General features: G+C 35.1%; 1 protein-coding gene across 4 annotated transcripts in view; it reads left to right on the top strand.

Annotated features, from left to right (window-relative positions):
• Positions 1 to 26,380, top strand: part of LOC149575720 (uncharacterized) — a 102,804-nt gene that overhangs the window by 1,045 nt on the left and 75,379 nt on the right. Inside the window, exon 2 of one of the 4 annotated variants that reach the window (XM_089815496.1) lies at positions 7,610 to 7,788. The exons of the other annotated variants lie outside the window; for them this stretch is intronic. The gene's annotated coding sequence lies outside the window, so the exon portion shown is untranslated. The remainder of the gene's footprint in view (positions 1 to 7,609; positions 7,789 to 26,380) is intronic. 4 annotated transcript variants of the gene reach the window in all.

The raw sequence follows: 26,380 nt of genomic DNA, 5'->3' as shown, positions 1-26,380 counted from the left end.
TTTTGATCTATAGATCACCCTGACTTTTAAAATTTTTAAGTTAAGATTTTCCTTTTCCCTTTTCATTTTTTTCCTCATTTTCTGATTTCATAATAAACACCCTGGTGAATCAAGGATTTCAGATTGGTAGAAAATGTATGAATATCTTTCAATTTTTTTCACGATCGATGACTCCATTTTTCTCTTTTGGTATGATTTCATTTTGTAAAATCTCTGGGACCATTTTATTGCAGATTTGCTCCAAATCTTTCTAAGTAACACCCCTCCAATAATTCTAGTGATGCAGATCTATGGGACTCCTTGATCAATCCCATATTTAAATTTCGTTTTCCAAATTGTTATGACATCTAATTAAATAATTATCGAGTTGCTTTGTCTGTTGTATTCCATCTTCAAAATTCATGCTGAATTATGACCTTTTACCTAATACGTGTTGGATGGTTGCATTCAGCAAAAAAACATTCCCCACCAGTGGAGTCTTTATGGGTCAATCAAATCAAGCCATAGATTAATACTAATTTACCTAAATTATCTTGGCAAGTGTTACTATTAGATTTTAAAATCCACCGAATAACTTTATTGTAGATAAGCCTAGAATTTACTCTGTTGAATCCACTGAAAAAGAGCACTATGTTTTGCCCAATACTGTAGTCTACAGAATCATTTCACTGCAAAGCTGGTCCGAAATTATCCCAGTATAACATACTGGTAATTCTCAGTGGTGTGGTTGTATGCGACCTCTTGTTTAGAGTCATATTTACTTTTTTCCCTGATCTGTATCAAGTACACAGACAACTGATTTATTTTGGACATTTTGTGTGCCATTTTCTAATATTTACCCAGGAATCGGGTTAGTCCTTTGCACTAGACAATAAATCATTCCTGGTAGGGTCTTTTGAGACGAGTAATTTTAACCAATGACAGCTTGATGGTTTTTTTCTCATTCAAGCTTTACATTATTTTGGGATGGTGGACTCTCTTTTAAGCACTTTACTCGTGTTCCTGGGGAGTGAAGCCACCCCAATTTGATTTAATGTATAGCGTCAGTTGAAGTAATGTAAATGGTTATGTGAATTTTGTTCTACAGATTTTATACACACACACACACACACGTGTGTGTGTGTGTGTGTGTGTGTGTGTGTGTAGATACATTGAAATGCTCACATTACAAACTGTACAGTTATTGACTATTATTATTATCGGGGGACCTGATAGTCTACCACCGATCACAAAAGGATTACATGTGAAAATTAAACAAACTAATGTTAATCATGCACCTGCAGGGGCATGACTCTACGGAGACATGACTCTCCACTATGTTATATATATGCGATCAGATTGATGGGACAAATATCAATCCACGGCAATACAAGTCCCAGTGATCTGCATTCTTCTCCCTGCAGGTTAACACATTCAGAATTGTTGATTCTCCATTGATATTATAATCTGAAGATCAAGATATATTGGTTGCAATTCAAAGACGAAGATCTACTCCTCAGTTTCTGTAATCAACCAAGTAAGGATATTCATTGTTATTCAAATCTGTTATGACAGTTTTATCTATCAGAGATCTCTAAAATTAACATGGTATCAGAGCCATTCTGATAAGAAACTATATTATTCAGAATTAAATCTAAAATCTCAGATCTATAAAATTTAAAATTATATCCACAAAATCAAAATAGTGAATCATGTAAGGTTAGAGGATAGACTTGAGGGAGCATCAAATTTTTCATCATGGAAGATTCAAGTCATGATAATATTAAAGAAAATGGAATTAGAGAAATACATAGAAACAAACAAATCCATGCCTGAAAATTATCCAGAGAAAATGACATGGAAAAGACACAATAACAAGGCCATGAAAATTATAGTGGACTTTGTAAAAGATCATATTCTGCCCTCTATATCCAGTCTTAAGACTGCATTTGAGATGTTCTCTACTATCAAAGACATGTTTGAAATCAACAATACTAGTAGATTGCTAACTCTGAAACAAGATCTACTATACATAAAAATGAATAATGGGGAGTCAATTACATCCTATTTTTTAAGAATTTCAGAATTAAAAGATCAACTTGCAACAATAAAAAATCGAGTTGTTGACAAAGAATTTAGTATGATAGCATTAAGAGGACTTCTTTATTCTTGGGAAACATTTATTCGAGGTCTAAGCTCCCGACCTGAGCTTCCTAAATTTGAATTACTAAAAAATGAATGCACACAAGAAGAATCAAGATTAACAAGAAAAGAAAATTCAAACATAATAAAAGGGAATTTGAGAAATCATATAAGAAACACGATTGGTCCAAAGTAAGATATTTCAAATGTGATAAATTGGTCACTCTCATAACTTCTGCTTTGAATGAAAGAGAATTCAAGCAGCCTTAGCAGAAGTCACAGAAGAGAAAGCAGAGAAAGAGGAAAAAGTAAACTATGCATTTTATTTAGCTCTTTCAAGTGAATTAAACTCAAACAAAAATACTTGGATCATAGACAGTGGAGCATCTCGGCATATAACAGGTTTTAGAGACAAATTTGAAAGTTTCTCAGAATACTCCTCAGAAGAAGTCACAATTGGGATAATTCTACTCATCCTATCAAAGGTATTATTGGCTCTTGCTCAATTCACTTAAATTCAGGAATTACTCTCCAACTCAAAAATGTGTTATATGTACCTGGTATAAAAAGAAATTTGGTCTCTATTTCTAGTTTTGTTGATGAAGGATTCAGAGTCACTTTTCAAGAGGACAATGTTCTATCTTGGCCAAATAACTCTAATATCAAGAAAACTATTTCTATTGGATTTAGAGATGGAAGTCTATATAAACTTTGTAACAATCAAAACTTAGCCCTAAGTCTTGAAACATCAAATTCTACCGAAATTTAGCATAGGAGGCTAGGTCATCTTCACTATCGTGTATTAGCATCTATAGGGAAAATTGTAAAAGGATTACCTAGTCTCAAAACTAATCACTTAAGCATCTGCAAAGGATGTGCCCTAGGCAATTACACAAAGCAATCATTTCCTAAAAGTGTTTACAAATCAAAATCTATTTTTGAACTTATCCACACTGACCTTTGTAGTCCTATGTCCGTACCTTCACTAAATGGGTGTCTCTTTTATGTAATTTTTATTGATGACTATTCTAGAAGAACTTGGATCTACTTCCTAAAACAAAAGGAATCAGCTGAAGTATTATCAAAATTTAAAGAATTCAAAACTCTAGTTACAGAAAATAAAAATACTAAGGTCAAACAATGGAGGTGAATACATGTTTGAAATTTTCAAAAACTTTTACATTGCTATTGGGATTAAGAGGGAGTTTTCTGTACCATATAATCCTCAATAGAATGGAGTTTTAGAACGTAAAAATAGATCAATTGTTGAATCAGCTAGAGCAATGATGCATGATCAAAACCTTCATACTTTCTTTTGGGTTGAAGCATCTAGCACTGCAATTTACATTCAAAATAGATGTCCACACTCAGTATTAGAGAACACCACTCCTGAAGAAGTATTTATGGGTATTAAACTAGATCTAAGTCACCTAAGAACATTTGGGTGTCCTATTTATATTCACATTCCTAAAGAGAAAAGAACAAAACTAGAATCATCTGGAAAGAAGGGGATACTCATTGGATACAGTGAAACAACCAAAGGCTACAGGGTTTTTGTTCCGGGTCAAAGAACAATTGAAATTAGTAGAGATGTGAAATTTGAAGAAGATATTGCCTTCAATATTTCTATAAACAATGATGAATCATTTACAAAACCTGCTCCTGAAATAGATGAAAATCACACAACAAAAATTGAGAGGGAGAATGATATTGAACCATCTTCTACCTCTACATCAAACCATGAAGATTCTGAGAATGTTAACAATAAAAAGAGGCCACTTTGGGCTAGGAAAATGATAGAAGAGAATCATGTTGAACCTAATGAAGCGATTTGAGAAAGTAAAAGAACAAGAAACCAGTCATGCTATTTATTAACTGAACTTATAAAAACAAAGCCTTCAAATGTTAAAGGAGCACTATCAAGCCAACCTTGGAAAGAAGCAATGATTGAAGAATATAATTCCATACTAAAAAATGATGTATGGGATATCGTACCCAGACCTAAAAACAAATCAGTTGTTTCTTCTAAGTGGTTGTTCAAAATTAAGCATGCACCTGACAATAACATTGAAAAGTACAAAGCCAGATTTGTAGCAGGAGATTTCTCACAAAAAAAAGGTATCGATTATGAAGAAACATTTGCTCTAGTTGCTAGATACACTTCAGTTAGAACTATCTTGGCTATTGCAGCATCCAAAGGAAGTTCATCAAATGGATGTTAAAACAACATTCCTAAATGGTAAAATTGAAGAAGTTTATATTGAGCAACCATAAGGGTTATACACTTATGACAGTAAATCTCACATATGGTCTCAAATAGGCTCCCAGAGCACGGTGTGAAAGAATAGACAACTATCTAACAAAGTTAGAATACTTAAAAAATGAAGCTGATCCTAACTTATACTTCAAGATAGATGGTGATGATATGATTATTCTTGTGTTATATGTTGATGATTTGTTGATAACAGGTGAAGAACATCTCATAAAGAAGTGCAAAGAAAAACTAATAGTAGAGTTTGATATGAAAGATTTAGGTCTTCTATTATTGTTTAGTTGCATAAGATATGTAATGAAAGGTGACGATCTTTTATAGACATATATTGAGAAGGTAATCATTTGTGAGGTGATGCGTTACATCCCAAATTTTGACCTAATTTTAAATTGTTCATAGCAATTAGATTTAACAGGTTTTTTTTTTCATAATCATGTGAAGTAGGTAGTTATTTATATCCGTTGTATTAATTGTTAATCGTTAACCATAACTTGTTATATAATGTTTAGTAGTTGCTTGATTTTGGAATTATGGTTAATAATTAAAGTCTTTTAAATATTTATCATTATGGAACTTGTTATTATGGTGGAAGTGTTTTACGGGTGATTGCAGGAGAAGATGAAGGGGGGAAGCATTGCTAAACGGGATCAACGGAATGGGATATTAGCTTAGTCTAGTCATCAGGATTGACAAGTATGACCTTAAATTGCCTTAGCAAGGACTTGGCCACTTGAACTTCAGGATACAACTGAAGGACCCACATAAGCTATTAAATAAATAATTTAAGATACATAAAATAATTTAATTAAAATATAATACATATCTCAAAGGATTTTAAATGATCTTTCACCATATTATTATAATATATATCTATGTACGTACACATAGATATAAAAATGAAGTGACACCATCATATTATATTCTTATAATAAAATGATGCTACCTCACCAATATATTTACATGTATGTAGATACATATAAATCATAATAATTTTCGAATTATAATCTTCCGACTCTTTTTCCATCTTTTTATTCTTTTCTTCGTTTGAAACCGATTGAACACTTGGCATTTTTAATTGGCAAAATATTCTTATGTTACGAAAGGCAAAGAGCCAGCTTATTATGTTATAAGAAATCATGAGTGAGACTCGGAGGTATCATTGTTTTTAAGCACCCAACTACCTTTTCCAACAAACCAACTCTCTCTCTCTCTCTTGTTTTCCCCACTTCCATTCAAAGTCGATAACCTGCAAATACCATCTGAAAATCTTTGCCGCCTATAACTTTCCAAGTTCCTTTTTGTTATAGTCCTGTTTTGCAGAATAAGTGATCCTTTTATACATTGGATATTTGCCCCTAGAGAACGTTTGTAGAGAGGCTGAACCATAGCGGCCAGCTAGGCTCAAACTTCTTTCTTTTCCAGAATAATCTTAGGTTACGTAATCAACCATGTTATAAGCTTTGCTGAATATTTCCATGTCGTTTTTCACTTTTTTCTGACTTTCATAACAGCTAGACAATAGATACAATCATCATAAATATTATCGGATAGAACCTCTTGAGAAAAGAGCTATTTAAATGCAATAAAACCTAATTGAAATATACCATATGGAAATTAGAATTCAATAATGTTTTTAGCTGGTCTCAAAGAACATATTCTTTCAAGTCACAGTTTGTGATAAGATATACTATTCAATGATTCCTTTTAGAATTAATGAATAGAGCAGATTGCTCAGAATATTCAAACCCCTGGGATTCACCGGCTGTATAGCCATGTAAAGGTGAAGAGGTGAGATGAAATCTGCAATAACATGGAAGTAGAATCAGATATGATTAAATAAATAAATTAACTATACTTAATAGCTCATGCTCGTCGCTATAAATGTTTGCTTTTGTCAAGTCAAGTAGTGGGTGATCGGGTTGTTAAACCCATTAGAAAAACCTTGTCCAAGGTAGTTTAAAGGCATGTTTTCCATCTATTGATCACTTGATGTCAGTGGTGCCAGTTATGTAGACATGTCCATCCATAATTGTGCGGACATACTAAACACCAGAATGCTCAGGTGGCTGGACTAAGAGTATCCCAAGTTTGATCTCGGGGTAGAGAGGGCCTTTCTAATTCAATAGATTGTGTGGGGATAAGTAAGGTCCAAGGTTGGGAGGTTAAGCCTAAGTCAATGCTTCTCCTCTTACCGAAAGCCAAGGCTTGCACAACTAGCTAAAGACCCACCGAATGATACTTGTATGTTTCTTTTTTTCTTTCCATGAGAAGCATTTACTTTACATGTATGTAGAAAAGATAGTTAATTGTTTATCTAGTTATTTTAGTTGATCATTGATACAATTATTTTCAATTAATCATTAATCTAGTTATTTTAGTTGATCATGAATACAGTTATTTTTAGTTAATCATTAAACTAGTTATTTCAGTTGATCATTGATACAATTATTTTCAGTTAATCGTTAATCTAGGTTATTTCAGTTCATCATTGATATGGTTATCTCAATTGAACATGGTTATTACAGTTAATTGTTGATAATTAAAACAGTTAATGTCATATGAAAAGGAATTCAATTATCTATTCAATGAATGTTGGGAAAATCTCTTTATATACTGTCTTTGTTTTTGTAATGAAAAACCGTTTGTTATATGACGATCTTGCAAATGATAGGCCTGTTATCATGAAAATTCTAGATATTGTTTCGGACAATTAGAGATCATTGATAACGAATGCATTATGATTACTCTAGATATTGTTTCAGACAATTAGAGATCATAATATATGTTATGATAGTGTTCATAGCATGTGATTTTAATTATTTGACAAGTCACTATTTCAGAGTGTTAAAGTCAGATAATGTGTTTAGATATCCTAGTATGATATCTATTAAAAGGTGTATTACTCTCCCTTGCTAAGAGGGAGTGTTAATGTATAGCGTCAGTTGAAGTAATGTAAATGGTTATGTGAATTCTGTTTTATAGATATTATACACACACACGCACGCACATGCGCGCGCGCGCATAGATACATTGAAATGCTCATATTACAAATTGTACAGTTATCGGCTATTATTATTATCGGGGGACTTGATAGTCTACCGCTGATCACAAAAGGATTACATGTGAAAGCTAAACAAATTAATGTTAATCATGCACCCTTAGAGGCATGACTCTACGAAGATATGACTCTCCACTATGTTATATATATGTGATCAGATCGATGGGACAAATGTCAATCCACGATAATGCAAGCCACAGCGATCTGCATTCTTCTCCCTGCAAGTTAACACATTCAGAATTGTTGATTCTCCATTGATATTATAATCTGAAGATCAAGATATATCGGATGCCATTCAAAGACGAAGATCTGCCCCTTAGTTTCTGCAATCAACCAAGTAAGGATATTCATTGTTATTCAAATCTGTTATAATAGTTTTATCTATTAGAGATCTCTAAAATTAACAGATTTGAACCTTTGTGCATGGTAGAAAGTGCGTGTTTGTTGTTGAGTATTTGCCTTTATATCTTGTCCAATTTGTTGTCCTTCTTTGATGACATTGTAAACCTTTCAAGTTTCTAATCAAGAAAGCTCTAAAGGAATGTTCGTAGTTGACATAGAAAAGAGCAAATAAAATGTTGGCCTTATCATTTTTGTTTGATCATGGAAGCCTTTTATGCATGACTAGTTTGGCTGAAAGTGAACATGGTTGTTTGTGTTATTAAATCAGTTCTTGGATACACACCATGTTCGGTTAATTGAACCTTATTTTATGGGAGAAAATAACCTCCTAGTGCATTTATTTTTGTGAGAGGAATAATCCTTCTTGAAGGAATTTAGGTGCAGTTGAACTAAGCTTGTCTTGAAGTCACTCTATCAATTGTTGGAAGCTAATTAGAAAGCTTTGTGGCCACTAGTGAAAATAGTAAGATATCATGCAAAAAGGACCATTGATTGACAAAGTGAAGAATGAAGACACTTTGGGAAACAGTTCTATGACAGACTTATTATCTAAGTTGCTGGTTTGGATTTTGGTACAGATGCGGGTTCAAGATTTGGGTTTGAAATTCATCCATTTTTTTCTGGTTCGTCTATTTTTTTTAATAAAAAAATGATAATGTAAAAATATTTTGCAGCGAATAAGTTCGTACATCTCTATGCTAATATTGAAGCAGCTTAGCAAAATACACCACCACCTATTCAAATAACATAACAAAATGCCAAAATACACCACCATATCAATGTGTCAGTTCATAAACAATAATGTCAACATTAATAATCAGTCATCTGTGATCAAATATCATCAAACAAATCATCATTATTATTCTATTGCAGATAAGAAGCACAAATAGTGCCACTAGCATTAGTACTAGCAGCTTGAGGATCAGCCGCAACATCACTAAGTAGCTCTTGATCACCATCATCAATTGCAAGCGCATCAAAGTGGGCTTCAACTTTGTAGACTCTAGTTCAACATCCCAATACTTTGCCTCCCCTTTTTTTTTAAGTATTGTCTTTGTGTGTTGTAAGCCTCAAGTTTGAATGTACAAAGACAAGTTATCTGTCTTCTAGGAGTTTAGTTGGTTGCATTTTATTGAGTGGATGGAGTATGTGCTCTAATTCCTCTCGGATGATGATGAACTAGCAACCTGTCAAGATTTAAAATTTTGAAATTAGAGTTGCGTGTTTTGAATAAAAGGTTTTTAAATATAAATTCAATATACATCAACAAGAATTTATAAATTAGAATCTTAAGAGTAAAGAACTTACTTTTGATAAAATTTGATGGCAATGGGTTGCAACTGCTGGTACATTTGTGCATGGAAGTACCACCACTCTTGTCTTCAGGAGAGGAGCTCATGAATTCAAACCTCACTGTAGGTCATAGGTGCTCAGGAAAGAGTCTTTGAAGGTTTGCTTTGTACCCTTGAGCAACTTCGGGATCTCTGTATGGGGCAACACTAGTGGTACTCCCTCGAGGACCGATTGGCTATAGAACCCGAGGCTCGATGCAAAGGGGTAGTCATTTTGTTCCATCTCTCTAGCATGTTTACCTGTAGCTCCTTCAAGAACTTTTCATTAGGATCTTCCTCTCTCATTTATGATATTTCTAACATCCTCAATCATGGAGTCAATGCTGATTTTCAAGATCGATTTTAATAATAATAGAGTTATAAGATTAAATTAATAAATAAATAAAATTATAATTATATTGATAATGTTAAATAACTAATAATACCTTATAGAATATTATTATCCAAATTATTATATTTATAATGAAAGATATAAATATTAATTAGTATAATATAAACAGATATAATGTTACCATTTATTTTTAAATGACCTGAATTATATTTTAATTAAGAGTGCTGATAATACAATCATGGTATATATTGTAATATATACCATCAAGAGTCTATATTCTAATGTACACCAAATATTGAACATGGACATTTAATACAAAATACTAATTGTAAGAATATATTATTTTATGGAAGTGATTAAAAATATAACCTAAATATTAAATATAATTATATTCAAGTATCAAAATATAACAATTATATAATCAGTTTTCTAAGGGTCACATCCATTCTATCATACAAGTATATAGACAAAAGATTTGGGGAAAGGAATATATCAAGGGATGGATTGATGAAAGAAATAAAAGGCAGTGAACTACGTAGCAAAGGAAATGGGAACCTACTAGCAATGGACAGGGAATAGGAAGTAAGCAAGATGAGAGAAACATACAACATTCACAACATCATAAATAATGCCACGTAGGCTCCTGCAGATCGAGAACCCTGTGCCACGGCAAGAAAATGGGAGGAAATGAATATAGTAATGGTCATCATTCAATACAGCTGGGTATCAGAAGACAAGAGCATCAGGTAAGATATCCAACTAGGCACTCAACTAAGCGGCAGGCAAGATGAAGGGAATTAATCAAAATCAGACTTGAACCACAGTCTCCGACGCATAATATAATCAGATAAACCCAAGCTACGGTAGGAGTACATTAAAACACCAAATCACCTCTCAGTTATCGCATCACATCACAGGATAGGAAGAGTCGATCAACATTGAAGGAGGGGACTTTGGTCTACGGGGAGTACAAATCAATTGAGAATTCCTTTTAGAAATACTGTAGATAGGAACCAAGGACTGGTTTAGTTCAACTCACGATTCTCGGGCAAATAAATAGATCAGTTTGAAGCAAATAAACTTTTTGTACATTCATATTTACCTTTATTGCCTCAATTTACTACTCATCAACATTTGGAATATAAATCAATCTTAGATGGTGAAGGGGGTCTCTATTGTAAGGAAGTTATAACATCACCAATGATCAACATGAAGGATTGTATTATTACCTAGGAGATTCAGATATAATTGAGTATCTATATACATGATCAAAATACCAACATCAAAACTCTAAAGGAAGAAGTTTCTTGTAATTAAAGTTATAAGTAAATGATCCTCTAAATCCTAAGAGATAGACTAAGGGGATATTACAAATGCCATCATATACCTCACCCAAGCAAGGCCTATCCATATCAGTTTATTAGATCATGCTTAATATAGGCTTGGTGAACTTCAAAAGGTACTTAACACAATCCTACCACGAGTCATCTAGCATCAATGCCTTAGGCAGCTGCCTTGGCATTATTAGATTGCCTCCATATGCTCCAATTAGCATTGATTACCATTCTAGACAACACCTCTTTAAACTTGACAAGGCATTTCAAAACAATAGTGTTGGAGGCAAAGCGGGTCTCCACAACCTATTTTAAGATTGTAATGTTCTTGTCATAAAATAAATATTTAATCAAACCTTTGTTAATGGGCCGATTGATTTAGTATATCTCGGACCCATTTTTATTACCATTCAAGACAACACCTCTTTAAACTTGACAAGGCATTTCAAAACAATAGTGTTGGAGGCAAAGCGGGTCTCCACAACATATTTTATGATTGTAATGTTCTTGTGATAAAATAAATATTCAATCAAACTTTTGTTAATGGGCCAATTGATTTAGTATATTTCGGACCCATTTTTATTTAATTATTTCCGTAGGTGTGGCTGTTGGCTATCTTTGTAAATCATTGGAAGTTTCTCTAAAGGGTATTTAAGCACATGTAGGTTGTAGTAGGTATGCGATTTGGATTATTTCTTTGTATTGTGAATTCTTGTTGGAGTTTTGGATTGTTCGCCATTTCAGAAGTGAAAGATCTTCCTTATTTGGCTATTTCGATTTCGGTGGGATTCAACCCTCGCCCTATTGCGTTGTGTTCTACTTAGCGGGTCTCCACAACCTATTTTAAGATTGCAATGTTCTTGTCATAAAATAAATATTTAATCAAACCTTTGTTAATGGGCCAATTGATTTAGTATATCTCGGACCCATTTTTATTACCATTCTAGACAACACCTCTTTAAACTTAACAAAGCATTTCAAAACAATAGTGTTGGAGGCAAAGCGGGTCTCCACAACCTATTTTAAGATTGTAATGTTCTTGTGATAAAATAAATATTCAATCAAACTTTTGTTAATGGGCCGATTGATTTAGTATATCTCAGACCCATTTTTATTTAATTGTTTCCGTAGGTGTGGCTGTTGGCTATCTTTGTAAACCAGTTGAAAATTTCTCTAAAGGGTATTTAAGCACATGTAGGTTGTAGTAGGTATGCGATTTGGATTATTTCTTTGTATTGTGAATTCCTGTTGGAGTTTTGGATTGTTCGCCATTTCAGAAGTGAAAGATCTTCCCTATTTGGCAATTTCGATTTCGGTGGGATTCAACCCTCGCCCTATTGCATTGTGTTCTACTTTGCTTCGGGTTTGTCACATCTGGAGCGCCATCTTCGTTTGCGAATATACATTCTGTGTCTAATTATCTATAGTGGCATTTTATCTATCATTTGTATCTAGCAAATTTGAATTGCTATTGTTATTTTTCTGTGTAATCACCTGCAGTATAATTGGTATTGGTAACGATTTATCTTTCTTGTGTGGATGCATGCAATACTCTAGCAAAGTTATTACATCCCATCACCCTTCGCTCATACACAACCGTACGACCTCTTACATCCCATCACCTTATGCTCACACACAACCATATGGCCTCCACCAAAGATTGGATTTACACCATACGGATCCACCTTCTCTGCTGAAGCCCTCCTTACTTGTACCGTACAGATTGCTCCAACATCACTGCATGACTCCCACAACCCACCGTATGGAATAGTACCTCCACCGTACGACTGGGACATATTATAGTACGACATCCGTGCTGTACGACCTCCAGGCCAACACCATCGTATGGTCTTCATGTAGTGCAAACTATTTCTTCACCCTTGCTTTTGGACTTTCTGTCCACTGTATGGACTTCAGTGTCCACTGCGCAGGCTTTACAAATTGACATTCATCTAAGGGAATTGTTGAATCCGGAACCTTCGCCTACAAACAGAAACGAAACATTATAGTGGTAGTAGAACCAGTGATTCTGCCAGCCCGTGGAAGTGAATGCAAGTTTATACCTGAAGGAGAAGGCGAAATAACCTTGTTGGTAGAATGGTAGATCCTTGGGATCCTATGATAGAACTCATGAATCTTTTAAGAGAGCTTAGCAACCAAATGCAAATCAACGAAACCCAAAGGCTTATGCAAGAAACACTACAAAAATAGGCCAAGGGAAAGACAATGGGAGAACAAAATGGGCATAGCGATGACTTTGTTACGGGAAGGACAAACTCTCAACCCTCTCACTCTCGACCCTTGATACCCATCTTCCTTCCAAGGACGGAAGCACCACACAAATAAAGAGAGCAAACTTTTCAGGAAATGCAAGAAAAACTTTGAGAAGATTGGAGGAACGTGAATATGGAAGGTGATATATCTTACAAAGACTTTGTTGATCTAAGAATGAGATATTCAGGTGGAGGAAATTGTGGTTATTTTAATGACGATCTCAAAAGGAAGCTCGAAGAAGTAAATTTATCACCATTTAATGGATTTGGAGCTATCACTGCACAGGTATGGGTTCTGAAGGCAGACACCTATTTCCAACTCAACCCGATGCCCGAAGATGAAGCAATCAAGTTTGCAACACTCCATCTAGGAGTGGCGCAAGAGTGGTGGCACCATGGATTGGTCACTCTCGGTTATGACCAAGTAACCTCTTATGTTGAGTTCATTGAGAGACTCATTGACCATTTCGATGGAAAGGACTCTAAACTAAAATTCAAAGATCTAGCTCAGTTGAAGCAAATAGGTATGGTAGACAAAATACATCATTGAGTTTCGAAGGTTATCAGTACTAGTCACAGACATCTCTAAAAGACGTCGAATCATGTTATTCATGGATGGGCTGAGAGAGCCTTTGAGAGGCTAGATCAAAGGGTTCAACCCGTGCGCACTCAACGAAGCTATTAAGAAGGTGCATGACATGGCTGCATCTTCCTCTAAAACTCACATACCTACGCCAACGCCATCCCTACAAGAAGACAAAGATAAGGAGCCAATTCAGAAAAAACCTCTGTTGGATGAAGACTCGGCAAGAGTTTCGAAGGAAAAAGCTTTGTTTTATGTACAAGGAACCATGGAGAACAAGTCATCACAGCCTTTGGAAGGGAAAGATTCATTACATTGAGGTGCTTCCTGATGTGACTGATGAAGAAATTAACCAACAAGAGAGAAAAAATGCCTTGATACAAAAAGGGGGTTCCATTGCTACCCTCACTACAATGGCTAGAAGTAGTATCTTCAGAATTCGTGGCACACTTCACAGGAAATGAGTCACCGTCATGATTGATAGTGGCACCACACTAAATTTCATCAATTCATCTTTGGTCACTAGTAAGGGCTTGCACATAGTAGAGCATGGAGGATTTGAGGTTATGGTTGCTGGAGGAACCTTGTTACCTACACTCATGTGATCCAACGGCTAAAAATCTCCATGGGAATTTATACCTTGACAGATGATTTCTTTGTTATAGATTTGGTTGATACCAATATCATATTGGGCATCCAGTGGATGGAAACCCTTGACCAGTACACCCAAAGTTTCAAGAGGATGGACTTTTCATTTGAGATAGATGGCAAAAAGGTGCTGCTAAGAGGAATGTCGAATAAAGGATCAAGGGAAGTCACAATCAAGAAGATGGAGGCCATTTTTAAACATGATATGATCCCAGATACTGCAAGTAAAAACATGGCAATCAACACTTTACCCCATTCCTTGGATAATCAACAGGCTCATTTATTGGTTGAGTACTCCAAGAACACTTGCGTGTCAGCTGATGGATGTTTACCAAGTTTTTGATGATATCATTTACTACGGTGATAAGATCTACTTGGTACCTGACTCAAAACTGAAGAAGCTGATTATAGAAGGTTTTCAAGAATCGGAATTGCATTTGCTTGAGGACAAGCAAATTTTGGGATAGAAGGATTGTAATGTTCCCGTCAATGTTGCATGGATACAGATACAGATAGAAATACAGATACAATATTGGGTACGGATACGACCATTTTCTAAGATCCCCAATATGGATATGGCTGGATACGACATTAATAAATATCACATACACGTATATTTAACACAATTTTCTATGTTATTAGAGGAGATTTTCAATACTTAAAAAACAATATTGACACATAAATGCTACATATATATTTATAACTAACTTATACACTTTTACAATATGCAAAAATTGTAGTTTTGCATTAGAAGATAACCCAACAAAATGGGTTGCTGAATAGAAAAAACATTTTATTTGTCTTTCTCATTTGGTACGGGTTTTGTTTATACCATTTTTTTAAAACAATTGTATTAATAAAGTTATTTAAATTAAATTTGGGAAGATTTATGCCACATCTTTAAAAAAATCAAATTACATAGTATTTGGCATGCTCGGAAAATCAACTTTTTTTAGGCAAACATGGGTATAATATTCAATATGTATCCGAGCAGTATCTGATACGTTTCCAAATTGGATACGGGGATACGTGCACCCAAGGAGGGACAGAGGAGTTTCTAGTAACTCTGGTTCCCGTCATAAAATAAACATTTAATCAAACCTTTGTTGGGCTGATTGATTTAATATATCTTGGACCCATTTTTATTTAATTGTTTCCGTAGGTATGGTCATCGGCTATCTTTGTAAACCGTCGGGAAGTTTCTCCGAAGGGTATTTAAGCACGACATGTAGGTAGTAGTAGGTATGCAATTTGGATTATTTTTTTGTTTTGTGAATTTCTGTTGGAGTTCTGTATTGATCGCCATTTCGAAAGTGAAAGATCTTCCCTATTTGGCTATTTCGGTTTCTGTGGGATTCAACCCTCACCCTATTTCATTGTTTTCTACTTTTCTTCGGGTCTAGCATATCTGGAGTGCCATCTTCGTCTGTGAATATACATTTCATGTGTAATTATCTGTACTGACATTTTATCTATCATTTGTATCTAGCAAATTTGAAGTGCTATTGTTATTTTTCTATGTGCAATCACCTGCAGTATAATTGTTATTGGTAGCGATTTATCTTTCTTGCGTGGATGCATGCAATACCTTGGCAAAGTTATTACATCCCATCACCCTTAGCTCATATACACAATTGTACAACCTCCACCGAAAATTGGATTTACACCATGTGGATCCACCTTCTTTGTTGAAGTTGTCCCTACTTGCACCGTATGGATTGCTCCAACATTACTGTACAGCTCCCACATACCACCATACAGAATAGTACCTCGATCGTACGACTAAGACATATCACCGTATCACATCCATGTCATACGACCTTCAGGCCAACACTATCGTACGATCTCCAGGTAGTGCAAATTGTTTCTTCACCCCTGCTTTTGGACTTTCTGTCCACCGTACGGACTTTTAGTGTCCACTGCGCAGGGTTTACAAACTGACATCCATCTGAAGGAATTGTCAAATCCAGAAGCTTTGCCTATAAATGGGAACAGAACTTGACAAAGATCAAAACAATAATAAATTCAAATCAAGATCAAAATTTAAATTTAAAAACATAGCAGGTTTATTAAACTAAAGTGACTAGATTTCTAAAACATGTTTAAATTTTAAACAATTGAACTTATCTTTAAGAGCTCCAATTTTGAGAATTGTCTAAATATGGCTTGTGTCATATGGTGGTTTGTGATAGACATATTGGATCCCCTGTACCTCTTCATACATTTTTTTTAATCCACTCAATCTTAGTGCCAATTTTTGTAGCATTAGGTTGAGTGAGTGCACGACGCAAGGTGTTCAAAAAATGTATTTGAAGCGCTCTTCAATCAATAACCCGACAACCCTACAATTCTTGACATTATCAATTATTACCTAAACAACATTTTGAGGGTCAACTTGCTCAATGGCTTGGATGAAATGTTTGCAATGAGAGGACCATCCTTCACCATTCATTCACAATCCACAACTTTTAGAAACATTGCACTTTTGGTGGAAATTGCAATAACATAGATGAAAGCCTGATTTCTCGCACCTTCCTATCCATTGGATATTATGATCACGCCTGTTTCGATCCATGAATCCTTTATGGGCTGCATAGAAACCTTTACGTTGATCACCTCTCTAGCCAATAAAGTCCTGCACACCTTCTCATAACTTGGGTCCTTGAACCCCTTTGGAGCCTCATTAATTGATATCACCATTTCTTGCTAATATAGTGAGCAAACAACATTAAATGCCAATCCACATGCATAGATGCATCTCGCTATGGCTTCTTTGGCAATGTCTAGATACATTTTGAAATAATGTTTACCTCTATAACTCTTGGCTTCCTTGTACAAAATTTAATGCCTTGTCAAGGATTAAAGCAAAAATGTGCTTTCACTTGACTATAAGAGCTACTAGATTTCTCTTTGCAATGGCTGCTAATCCACACATAACCTCCTCCACCTAGCATTGGTTTAACCATTTCCACAAAATTTCCATAGTAGAGAGCATTTGTCTATTTTGAAGTATTTATAGGCATATGTGCCAATCATGAGATCTTTTTGTTTGTCCATAAGCTTCAGTTATTTAGGAATAATTGATGGGACACTCAAACCACCGGGTAGCTTGGGTGGTTGGACTTAAGAACATCCCAAGCTCGATCCCGAGGTAGGGAGGGCTGTTCTATTAAGTTAGGATGTGTGGGGATAAATATGGGCTGCGGTTGGGAGGTTAAGCCTATGACAATGCTTCTCCTCTCACCAATGCCGAGGCTTGAACAACATGACAAAGGGATTCCTCCATTATTTTTGTATTTTTCTTTTGCACTTTTACCTTAGATCCATCGAAGAATAAATAGATAGTTTAGATTTCTAAAAGCATAAATTGAATGATTATATTAGTAGATAAAGAAGATAGTTATTACTTTACTTTCAGCTGAACATGTTATCAGTAGAAATGGTTAAATTGTTAGCAATGTATTCAATTATTTTATTTCATTATATCAGTTGAATATAAATTGCAAATAGAATAGAAAGCAGTTACTTCTTTCTAGTTATAATTAGTTAATAGAAGTCATTGTCATGTGAAATGGAATCAGTTATTTGTTAAATAGGTAATTAAATTTATTTAGGAAAATTCGTTTGTTACATATGGTATCAGAGCCAGGTTCAATACTGAACCTAGGACACCCTACCTTCTTGAATTCTGAAAGATTCTGGACTAACTACAGGATGCAAGTACGTAAAACACCCCGCAAGAAGACTCAACACCCCATCTTTCCCTATCTCATTAAAAACATGACTAAATATGACTACACTTGTTGTTCTATACCCTGAGACAACGAAACTCTGGATCAGGCAATTTAGCGGATGAAGAAAGAAAGAGTCAAGTGGACTCCTGCTAGCAAACCAACATATAGAAACAAGCTGATTTAAAGTTGGAACGCTCGATAGAGGAATCCTCTTTTACAGTTTCATAGATCATGGATGGTGCGAGATATGTACCAATCTGAACCAAAATTAAGTGTTGCAAAGCAAGATTAAATGTTATTTTGATGTAAACATCCTCAATAGAGGAAATTTTTGTAAATAAGGTTGCTCTAAGTGAAGTGACAAAATATTAAGTTAAATTAAGTTATTTGCAATTCATGTGTTTGCAAGACTTCTTCTTTTTGTAAAATCTTTTTTTTTTCTAACACTTAATTAACACAACTGTAAATTAACAGGTGGGAACCATAAACATAAAATGAACTGCAATGAGAACATTGTAAATCAAGAGATAATCCGTGAGAACACCCAATCTTCTAATGATTTGCTACTTCAAATCTTGCAAGAAACACAATTGAAGTTAGAAAACATGGAAAGAAGAATGAGTGAAATAGCAGCCCAGACAGGGCAGAACCGCGAGGAAACTCAAACCTCACCACCTCCTAGAGTGGAGATAGAAGTCTCTAAGCGTAACAAAACCTCCTCTCCCAAGCAATTAGAAAAACAAAAGAAGAAAGAGATAGTAGCTGATTTGTCAGCAGACATTAAGAAATAAAACCACCTAAGTTTTTCGGTTCTGAGTCCGGGGATGAAGCAGAAGCTTGGTTAACTAAGATGGAATGGTACTTCGAAATTAGAAATTTCTCCGAAACCTCAAAAATAGTTTGGGGAATATATCATTTTACTGAAGAAGCTGCAACCTGGTGGGGAAACACCAAAGTTGAACAGAACATAAAAACCATTGAGATCACCTCGGAAAAAATTGTGAACATTTTTCGGAACCGTTGGCTGCCTCAAACCTTTTATGATCAGAAGCTTTTAGACTTCCAAAACTTAAAACAAGGAGACATGTCAATACATAATTATTGAGAGAAGTTCACCCGATTGTTAAAATATGTGCCACCATATCAGCAAGACACCAATTTGAAGGTGAGGAAATTCATCATGGGTTTGAACAATAGGATATGAGGAGCTATTGATGTTCTCGCTCCCTGAACCATGGAAGAAGCTCTAGAAAAGGCTGTTCGACAAGAGCACAAGATAAAAAAGAATGACTCTATCTGAGACAACAAGAGATAGACAACTTGGAATTTAGAGGGTGCTGATTTCAGGTCCCAGAAAAAGCAATTTAAGGACTACAAATATAGCAAACCAGAATTAAAGGGCAATGGAGTTAAGGATGTTAAAAGCAATTATAATACAAATAAGAACAACAAGAATAATGAAAAGAAGGGACCACTAGGAGGATGTTTTACCTGTGGAGGAGATCATTATGCAAATCGGTGCCCTAGTAAACCCAACGTCAGCTAGCCACAACAACCACCTTTTACCGCAACAACAACAAGTCTTTTAGTAGAGGATTCATGCAGCCCTGGATAATAGATAGGCAAAACAATAGATAGGCCCCATTGAAACTCCGGGTAAGATCTATGGAAACCCTGTGCCTATTTTAATTGATACTCGAGCTTCTAAATATTTTATATCACCTAGATTGTTAAGTAGGTTTCCAAAAAGATCTAGTTTTATGGCAAAACCATGGACAGTCGAGTATGCGGCCAATCAAGGGCTAAGGTAGAGTAGTGCCTGTTTGAAGCTCAGGTTGACTTCCCAAAATTTTCAATAGAATTGAAATTATATGTAGCACCTCTTGGGTCATATGATATTATCATAGGAATCAAGTGGCTCAGTGAGCATAAGGCCAAAGTAGATTGTTTTGCCAAAACTATAAATTGTGTGGATGATCAAGGTAGACCAACAAGCATTACAGAGATTAAGCATGACATTAGATCAAAGCAGATTTCTGCAATGCAACTTAAAAGATATGGGAGAAAGGGCTTGTGAGATTTTTGCAATTAGGATTGAGGACACAAGGGAACCTAAAACCACCACTTATGGAGATGACTACTTTAATGAAGATGGGGAAATCAGAGAAAAGTTACAAGAATCCTTCGAGGAAAAATACCCCTATTTAAAGAATTATCAAGACGTGTTTCCTGAAGAACTTCCTGGATTACCCCCTTCCCGAGCATTTGATTTCACCATAGATTTGTTACCAGGAGTAAAAAGAAATATCTCGGGCACCATATAGGATGACAACTACAGAATTAATGGAATTATAGATCCAACTTCAGGATATGCTAGATAAGAAATTGATCCAGCCCAGTGTCTCACCATGGGGAGCCCTAGTGCTATTTGTGAGGAAGAAGGATGGAACCATGAGATTATGCATAGGTTATAGAATGCTTAATAAAGTCATTATCAAAAATTGGTACCCATTGCCGAGGATAGATGATCTTTTTGATCAAATGAAGGGTGTGACAGTATTTTCAAAAATTGACTTGAGGTCAGGATATCATCAACTTCGAATAAAGGATGAGGATATACATAAAACCGCATTCAGAACCAGGTACGAACATTACGAGTTTACAGTGTTGCCATTCGGGTTAACCAATGCCCCAACAACTTTTATGAATTTAATGAATAACATATTTTAGGATTGTCTAGATAAGTTTGTATTAGTCTTTATAGATGACATGTTAATATATTCTAAAAATGAGGAAGAACATCAAAGACACTTAGAAATAGTTCTGCAAAGATTAAGAGAACATAAACTATATGGGAAATTATCTAAGTGCACCTTTTATCAAAAGGAAATTCAGTATCTAGGGCACATTATATCAGCTCAGGGTATAGTAGTAGATCTGTCAAAGATAAAAGCAATTAAGGAATGGCCCATACCTATAAATGTATCCGAAGTTAGGAGCTTTATGGGATTAGCAGGGTTCTATAGAAAGTTTGTTAGAAATTTCTCAAGGATAGCCCACCTGATCACCTCACTTCAGAGAAAGTGAAAGAAATTTGTCTGGACAGAGAAATGTCAATCAACCTTCGAGTTTTTGAAAGAAAAATTGATTACGGCACCTATACTAAGGGTACCTGATGCACAAAAATAGTTTGTAGTTATAACATATGCATTTGAAGAAGGATTAGGAGGTGTGCTAATGCAGGATGAATAGGTTATTGCTTATGAATCTAGGAAACTAAAAAACTATGAACAAAATTATGCACCCCATGATCTTGAATTAGCAGCTATTGTGCATGCCTTGCAAATGTGGAGACATTACCTAATCGAAAAACCTTTTGAATTTAGATCTAATCATCATGTTTTAAAGTATATTTTCACCCAACCGAATCTTAATGCTAGACAAAGGAGATGGCTGGAATTCTTAGCAGATTATGAGTTCGATATAAGTTACGATAAAGGCAAGGAAAACAAGGTGACAGATGCCTTAAGCCGAAGAAGACACATCTCGGCGATAACTACTGTAAACTTTAGGTTAAGGGATCAGATTTTATGACACTCAAAGTGTGATGAGTTTTATGCAGAAATCAGCCTAGCTCTTATTAGGGACCCACAAGATCCCAAGTACTCAGAATTTAGCTTAGAAGAGGATGGATTACTAAGAGATCACCACAGGATCTACGTACCCAGTGACCCTGAACTCCGAAGACTAATTTTAGGAGAATTTCATTCAGCCTCATATTTAGGACATCGGGGAGTGACAAAAATGCTGTCTGATATAAAACCCATAGTTCCAAGAATCACGGCGATTCATGCGATTCGGCGATTCGATTCAAGCCAAACGATTTTTTGTGAATCGGTGAATCGAATCAGCGATAAAGGGTTTATGAAATAAGTTACTCACTAAATTTCAAGGGTTTTTTTAATTTTCCGATTCATGGCCGATTCGATTCCGATTCATGGCCGATTCACGATTTGATTCGGCCTTGCCGATTCCGATCCGATTCCGATTCTTGTTACTTTGATAAAACCCCTATATTTCTGGAAAGGATGAAAAGAGAGTAACAATGTTTGTCGCGGGTTGTTTGGAGTGTCAAAAAGTAAAAGCAGAAAATCAATACCCAACATTTTTGTTACACCCTAATGAGGTACTTGAGTAGAAATGGTAGATAATATCCATAGATGTCATACAGGGATTACATATGACACGAAATTGACACAACACTATTTTGGTCGTGGTTGATAGATTGACAAAGGTTGCTCATTTATACTAGGGAATTTAACTGATGGAGCACCTGAGATTGCCCATAAGTTCATGAAAGAGATTTTCAAGTTGCATGGAATTTCAGAGAAAATTATTTCAGATAGGGATGCTAGGATAACTTCCAGATTCTGGCAAACATTATTTACAGCCTTGGGGAGTAAATTAAACATTAGTTTAGCTTATTATCCTGAGACAGATGGTCAAACGGAATGAGTGAATAAGGTATTAGAAGATCTCTTGAGGGTATACTGTATGGACCGACAGTACCAATGGGAAACATACTTAGGTAGAATTTGCATATAACAACTCCTATTAGTCCACCATTAAAATGGCTCCCTTTGAGGCCTTGTATGGTCGTAAATGTAGAACTTCGGTGAGTTGGAATTGGCTGGAGGATAGAATCATTGTCGGACTTGAAATGCTTCAAGAGATGGAAGAGCAAGTAATCCAAATTCGTCAAAGGTTAAAAGAGGCTAACGACAGACAAAAAAGTTATGTTGATGCCAAAAGAACACCTATAGAATTTTTAGTAGGGGACAAGGTATTACTAAGGGTTAAACCTCAAAAGAGTACTATCAAGTTTGGTAAAAACGCTAAGCTAGCACCGAGATATGTAGGACCCTTTGAAGTTTTGGAAGTTGTGAACCCAGTAGCTTATAGGATTGCTTTACCACCAGCCCTTGCCAGGATGCATGATGTCTTCCATGTATCATATCTTAAAAAGTATATTACCCACCATGAACATATGATTGATTGGAAATTATTGCAGGTGCGAGAACTAGGGGTGGTAGAGGTAAGACCACTCAGAATACTCGAGGTGCGTAAGCTACACTTATGAAATGGGGAAGTGACTCAGTGCAAGGTCTAGTGGGACCAGTACGCTGAGGATAATGCCACTTGGGAGGATTATCATGACATTTTTCAAAGATACCCCTATCTTTTCTGTGAAAACTGAAAACTGAATATTTCTTTTCTTCCTGTATAAACTAAGTATTACTTAAGTTTTGTTAATATGTTCATCGAGGACGATGAAAAATCTAAGGGGGTGGGTATGTTACATCCCAAATTTTGCCCTAATTTTAAATTTGATCATAATTGTTGGTTTAACGAATTATTTCTTTTCCTGATCACGTGAAACAAGTTAATTATATACGTTGTATCAATTGTTAACATAATATTTCTTTTCCTCATCATGTGAAACGAGTTAGTTAATTATATACATTGTACCAACTGATAACGAATTATTTCTTTCATGATCATGTGAAATGAGTTAGTTATTATAGACAATGAAAATAATCAAGCAACCTATAACTGTCATTAGATGATTGACAGTTGTTTGATTGAAATTAACGATATATATATATATATATATATATATATATATATATTTGAATTAATGTCTTGGCAAGAATGTTTTGCTTGGGTGATTGCAGGAAGAAGATTGAAGAGAGGGGAAGCATTGCTAAACGAGATCATCGAAAGGGGATGGTCGATTGGTCTAGTCATTAGGATCGGCATGTATGACCTAAAATTGTCTTGGAAAGGATACGAAGACTTGACCACAAATTACATTAAGGGACCGCATGAGCTATTAGGAAAACAATATAATAAAAACTTAAAATAATCTAAATTAAATATAATTCATACCTTTGAAGACTTATTATTGAATTTTCTTATTTAATCATTATTATAAACCCTTAAATATGAACACATATATAAAAATGAAGTGGCACCAATAAATTATAATTATATAATCTAATGATGTCACCTCATCGATATACATACGTGAATGTACATAAGAGTTTGTAATAATAATAAAATAAAATTTAAACTCTTCAACTTTTATTTATTCCTTTTCCCTCTTTGTTCTCTCCTTTTTAAATTCAAATTTATGAAGAATTCGAATAGCCTTCTTGATAGTCGATGGTAGCCAAAAGGTCACGACTGACCATTAAAAAGTACACCATGAATCGATTTGAGACACCTTTCTTTTTTGCGTTTTCTCTACTCTCATCCCAAATCTACTACGTTTTGTTATGAGGCCTATGAATAACGATCTCAGAATTAACCCTTCCTAGCTTTGAAATCCAATTCATTCCTCTGATTCCCTCTAATACCAACAGTGATAGAAATTCGGAACAAGGCAATATACAACGGAGATCAAGAATACCGGCTGGCGGAAGCAGAAACTCGAGCTTGAAATCAGGTCACGTGATTTCTTGTTTCAGTCGGCTTCCATACTCTTTCATTTTGAATATTATCAATGCATTTGTAGAATTCATTTACCATTAAGTACATTGTTGCTGTCGAATATTTTGAGCAGAGAAATGAATAGAAAGTGTAGTCGGATATGTAATTCCCAACCATAGTCAGTTTTATAAACAATCCGATGTCTTGTTCTTTGATTTAAATTTGAATAACCATGAGAATACTTGAATTTTGGATTTGGAGGATAGAGAATTCAATTGAGTTGTATAAATCAATATCTATGCATATGTATATCATCTTTTTTCGAACAATTTTCAGAAATGTAAACGATATCATTATGATCACACACCGAGGAATTCATCAGCAAATAAGCTATGAAGGGTGAAGAGGTGTAAATAACTTAGAATGGATTAAACTTTCAAGCACCTAGGATTCATCGGCAAAGAAGCCATGAATGGTGAAGAGGTGGAGATAACCTGCAAGAACCAAGAATGGAATGAGATACAAATAACCACGAAATGAAAAACACATAATAGCTCATGCATGTCCTGTTAATGAAATCTGTTGTCAAGTCGAGTGGTGGAGATCGGGTTTACGAACCCAAATTGAAATCCTTGGCCAAGGTAGTTATAGGCATATGTGCCAATCATGAGATTTTTTGTTTGTCCATAAACTTCAGTTATTTAGGAATAACTGATGGGGCGCTCAAACCACTGGTTAGCTCGGATGGCTGGACTTAAGAACATCCCAAGCCCGATCCTAAGGTGGGAAGGGCCGTTCTATTAAGTTAGGATGCGTGGGGATAAGTATGGTCCATGGTTGGAAGGTTAAGCCTATGATAATGCTTCTCCTCTCACCAATGCCAAGGTTTGAACAACATGACAAAGGGATTCCTCTATTATTTTTGTATGTTTCTTTTGCACTTTTACCTTAGATCCATAGAAGAATAAATAGATAGTTTAGATTTCCAAAAGCATAAATTGAATGATTATATTAGTAGATAAAGAAGATAGTTGTTACTTTACTTTCAGCTGAACATGTTATCAGTAGAAATTGTTAAATTGTTATCAATGTATTCAATTATTTATTTCGTTATATCAATTGAATATAAATTGCAAATAGAATAGAAAACAATTACTTCTTTCTAGTTAGATTTAGTTAATAGAAGTCATTGTCATGTGAAATGGAATCAGTTATTTGTTAATTAGGTGATTAAAATTGGTTAGGAAAATTCGTTTGTTACAATGGGCTTAAAGACCAAACTAAAATAGCCTAGGGTAATTGATCTGTAAAATAATGTGGGGTTTTCCACACACCTAGTCATCAATGAACAAATTATAGTGCGAAGATCCCTCAATACATTGTAACAACTCATTGTCGTATAAATTTTTTTTCAACATACTAAGGGCATGTGCATAATACCACAACAAAGATCTAAACATCTAACAAATGTGAAGATAAACATAACAAGCATGCTCAAATGTTAAACAACCTAATATAATCTTGAGAAAAGCCCACGTTGGGTGAAAAATTCTAGTCTAAGGAGCAACATCTCTTTCTGTTATGCTATTTAAAGAAATACAATTGATAACTGAAGCTAACTCATTCTCAACAAGCTCTCACACCATCTTTTGATCTCTGCATACATTGACAATGCTCTCCTCAATTACATACATATGATACTTCCTTACATATGATACTCCCTTACATACTCTATAATGGTTGTACACGCCATCCACCAAAAGTGTCTACTCATCTTCTA

Source organism: Cupressus sempervirens, chromosome 2 (genome assembly GCF_028749045.1).
Source record: "Cupressus sempervirens isolate cs-2001-9-10 chromosome 2, ASM2874904v1, whole genome shotgun sequence".
NCBI lineage: Eukaryota > Viridiplantae > Streptophyta > Pinopsida > Cupressales > Cupressaceae > Cupressus > Cupressus sempervirens.
Note: the sequence above shows the minus strand (reverse complement) of the source record. Positions and strands in the feature narration are given on the sequence as shown.